Source organism: Mauremys mutica, chromosome 9 (genome assembly GCF_020497125.1).
Source record: "Mauremys mutica isolate MM-2020 ecotype Southern chromosome 9, ASM2049712v1, whole genome shotgun sequence".
Taxonomy (NCBI): domain Eukaryota; kingdom Metazoa; phylum Chordata; order Testudines; family Geoemydidae; genus Mauremys; species Mauremys mutica.
Genome location: NC_059080.1, coordinates 47,698,520 through 47,703,434, shown reverse-complemented (window position 1 = coordinate 47,703,434; position 4,915 = coordinate 47,698,520).

Sequence of the window (4,915 nt, the reverse complement as noted above, 5' to 3'; positions counted from 1 at the left end):
CAAAAAACCTCCCAACTTTGATTTTTGCATGACCATTTTTAAAAAAACAGTGCAAAAAACGACTGTCTAGGGCCCTACCAAATTCATGGTCCATTTGGGTCAATTTCACAGTAATAGGATTTTTTAAATAGTACATTTCATGATTTCAGCTATTTAAATCTGAAAATTCATGGTGATAGCAATGGTGGGCCAATAGTGTCAACAGGATTCTAGTTGACTACTGGGAAGTAATACAATATTGTTGATAAAGCTAATTTAAAGTGCAGATGCTGAGCAGTCACAACTCCCATTAATTTCAGTGGGAATTGAGGATGTTTGGCACCTTTTAGAATCGGGACTAATAGTAAAACTGGCTAATTACCTTTGTCCTTCGACTGCTTTGAAATCCCACTCCCAGTGAGTACTTACTTAAATTAGTAGTTTTAATGTTGCATTTCAAATTCATATGGAATAAAGAACTGCTGGTATTGTGAAGGAGGCAATGGCCTTGCCTCTCAGGCTCAAGTATATGTAGCTACATTATCTCTCTCCCTCAAAGGATGTAACTGTCTGCCTCTCTGAATAATATACTTAGTCTCTTATTGGTTACTCAGTTAACTTTCACATAAATAACTGAGGTCCCTTGAGGATTTATTCCAAAATATTAACCAAACTCAGTGCAGTAAAGATCATTAACAAAGTTTAAAAGGAAATTGAATTTAATGATTGGCATGTCACATTTCAACTTTCTTGCCTTCAAGACCTGAGATATATTAGACCTTAAACCAGTCACTGGGCACTCACAGCAGCAGCACTGCTTGAGCACTGGTCTGGGACCGAATGTGGCCAGTCTTAGATCTTGGAACAGTATGATTTTCAATCCCTGCTGTAAAACCCACTTCACACTACAAATACAGCAAGTGATGTAAACTGAAACGTATTAAACAGAAACCCAGTGTGGTTTGAATATGGTTTTTAACACTGTTGTATAGTGCTTTGATAATGTTCCTAGTTCGTAGAGGTTAAGGCTAGAAGGGACCATTAGATCATCTAGTCCAGGGAACGGCAGCCTTTGGCACGCGGCTCGCCAGGGTAAGACCCCTGGCGGGTCAGGCTGGTTTGTTTACCTGCTGCATCCTCAGGTTCGGCTGATCATGGCTCCCACTGGCTGCAGTTTGCTGTCCCAGGCCAATGGGGGCTGTGGGAAACGGCACAGGCCGAGGGAGTGGCAGGTAAACAAACGGCCCGGCCGCTAAGGTGTTTTCCCCTGGCGAGTCACATGCCAAAGGTTGCCGATCCCTGATCTAGTCTAACCCCTTGTAAATCACAGGCCATTAAATTTCACTTTGTTACAGAGCCCAATAACTTGACTAAAGTGTATCTTACAGAAAGGCATACAGTCTTAATTTGGAGGTCTCCAGTTTCCTTGGTAGTATGTAGCTTAATCTGTTAATCTCCCCAGATTTAAAATATAGTGGTCTGGTAGGGGTCAGCCCCAAGATCAGCTACTGTAGAGAACTTGTCATCAGAATGAGGATCCCAAAATACACAGCAGGGACATCACACTACTTTTTGATTACATACTAATTTTATTAGCTAGCCAGGCAAAAATCATAGAATATGAGGGTTGGAAGGGATCTCAGGAGGTCATCTACTCCAACCCCCTGTTCAAAGCAGGACCACTCCCCAACTAAATCATCCCAGCCAGGACTTTGTTAAGCCTGACCTTAAAAACCTCTAAGGAAGGAGATTCCACTGCCTCCCTAGGTAACCCATTCCAGTGCTTCACCACCCTCCCTAGTGAAAAAGATTTTTCTAATATCCAGCCTAAACCTCCCCCACTGCAATTTGAGACCATTACTCCTTGTTCTGTCATCTGTGTATCACTGAGAACAGTCTAGATCCATCCTTTTTGGAACCCTCTTTCAGGTAGTTGAAAGCAGCTATCAAATCCCCTCGTTCTCTTCTGTAGACTAAATCCCAGTTCCCTCAGCCTCTCCTCATAAATCATGTGGTCCAGCCCTCTAAAATACACACACTGCAATAGAGCAAAAAATAGAAAGATACTGCCAGATGTCCAGCGCTTGCATTACTTACACCAGGGATCGGCAACCTTTGGCACGTGGCTCGCCAGGGAAAGCACCCTGGCGGGCCTGGCTGGTTTGTTTACCTGCCGCATCGGTGGTTTTGGCCGATCATGGCTCCCACCGGCGGGAAGCAGCGGCCAGCACATCCCTCGGCCTGTGCCACTTCCTGCAGCCCCCATTGTCCTGGGACGGTGAGCTGCGGCCAGTGGGAGCCGCAATCAGCCAAACCTGCAGCTGTGGCAGGTAAACAAATGGGCCCGGCCCGCCAGGGTGCTTACCCTGGCGAGCCGTGTGCCAAAGGTTGTGAATCCCTGCCTTACACCATCCTTTGTGGAGATACCCAAGAGTCAGTATGTGTTTATCATGGCATCTCTGAACACTTGTGCCTGTTGTGTTATGCTAACACCCACTTTATCTTGCGCGTATTTCTAATGGTTTTCACATCTTTTCCTTATCTGTATTTTTAACCCAACTTCTCTTGAGGGTTCCCACTGCTAATTGGTTTATTACCCACTTATGTCACAATAATTCTCATATATGTCAATTAGTTACCATTTGCAGTGTTGCTGTTGCCATGTTTGTCCCAGCATATTAGAGGGACAAGGTGGGTGAGGTAATATTGTTTATTGGACCAGCTTCTGTTAGTGAAAGAGACAAGCTTTTGCTCTTATACAGAGCTCTTCTTCAGGTCAGGCAAAGGTACGCAGGTCTGGTCTACACTACAGACCTTTATCTGTATAACTATGTTGCTCAGGGGTGTGAAAATCCACATTTTCATACCCCCGAGCAACATAGTTATACCAACTTAACCCCCCATGTAGACAGCATTATGTCGGTGTGGAGATGGATCTCTCCTGTTAGCTTAGAGCAGTGGTTTTCATACTGTGGGCAATGACCCAGTACCGTGACCCAAAGGCACTGGGTCACGGCGGCTCTGGTCAGCACCGCCGACCGGGCTGTTAAAAGTCCCATCAGCGGTGCTGCCCGGCTAAGGCAGGTTAGTCCCTACCTGCTCTGACACCACGCTGCACCCCAGAAGTGTCCGGCAGCAGGTCCAGCTCCTTCGCAGTGGGGTTACGGGGCTCTGTGCACTGCTCCCGCCCCACGCACCAGAGCTGGGGCGGGGGGACGGGGCGCCAATGCCTGCAGGCAAGAGCCGCACAGATCCGCTTGCACACCTCTGCCCAGCAGCTGGACCTGCTGTTGGCCACTTCCAGGGTGCAGCATGGTCTGCATGGGGCCAGGACAGGCAGAAAGCCAGGACACCCCCGCTGCGCTGCCACCTGAGGTAAGCCTGTGCCCCAATCCTCTGCCCCAGCCCTGAGCCCCTCCAACCCCTTACCTCTTATCCCCAGCTCTCTTGGGTCGTGGGCATCAACAGTTTTTTTTCAATTGGATTGCTAGAAAAAATGTTTGGAAAACCACTGGCTTAGAGTGTCTTCATTAAAGCACTACAGTGGTGCAGCTGTACCAATGCAGCCTTTTAAGTGTAGACTTGCCTTCAGTGGAGCAGACAAGGAGTAAACACATTGCAAAGAGACTATTCAAAGTGAAGTGTGCAGTTAACACCTCCGCAGTCATAGGACAAAAGAGGGTTAGTGGGTTACAAAGTGTCCATGATTTTTAGTGTCTAGCTAAGTTATGAATTTAAGCTCCCAGGCTCATCTATTCAAGGGGTTTTGCAGGTTTCCTTTGATATGAGAACTGAGAGGTCAGATATAGAGTGATTGTTGCAAGTGGGCTTTCTGCAGTAAGCAGCAGCAGCCATGAGCTAAGAAGCAGGGAGTCACATGATGTCCTGTCTAAACTGCACCAAAATAATATAATATAATGGGTTGTTAAGAAGCATTTCTGCCCTAATAGCACCAATAGGGGGAGGGATAGCTCAGTGGTTTGAGCATTGGCCTGCTAAACCCAGGGTTGTGAGTTCAATCCTTGAGGAGGCCACTTAGGGATCTGGAGCAAAAATTGGTCCTGCTAGTGAAGGCAGGGGCTGGACTAGATGACCTTTCAAGGTTCCTTCCAGTTCTAGGAGATTGGTATATCTCCAATTATTACCTTTTTATAATAGTGACCAAACAGACAAATCTTAAAATGTGTAAACAGAACTTTGCAAGGTAACACTTTGGCAAAACCACTTCCCAGAAGTTTTGGTTGAAAAGATACCATTGATTGCTTTTGTATGTTCTTTAATTTGTAATACTTTCATTTGTTTACCTATAGTTATCACTGTCTGTTCTTTAATTTTGTTTTTGTCAAAATTTAAATCAACTAAGGTGGTGGGGTCTGATTGGTTAAAGAATTGTTTCATAATGGGCTAGGATTGGTGAAAAATACAGTTTTGTAGTACTTCAGTTTAAAATGATTGGTTAAGTAGGACCCAAGTGTTAACTATATAAATGGGTCCAAAAGGAAGTTCTTTGGAACCTAACTCCAGGACACAGCCCAAGATCAGAGTCGCCAGACCTCAACATCCTGCCAATCATACTGTGCAGAAGCTTAAGTCCAGAACGAGCTAATCTTAACTAGCCACCAAGAAAAGTTTGTCTGCCTTATTGGGAGTGTTGAGCATTGTATGCTTAGCAAGTGTATTGTGTTTTGGTAACTGTTAATAAATACACAGTAATATACTTAACTTCTAAGACTTTCACTGGTAAAAGGCCCTGCAAGCCCACAAAAGATTACACCTTGAGCCCTAGGAACTGGGTAGTGGTAGGTGCATCTTTTGCTCCAAGCCCTTGTAACTGGGAAAGTGGGGGTGCCTAACGCTATGTCTACACTATGTACCTTACAATGGCGCAGCTGTGCTGCTACAACCACATTGTTGTAAGGTACGCAGTGTAGCTGCT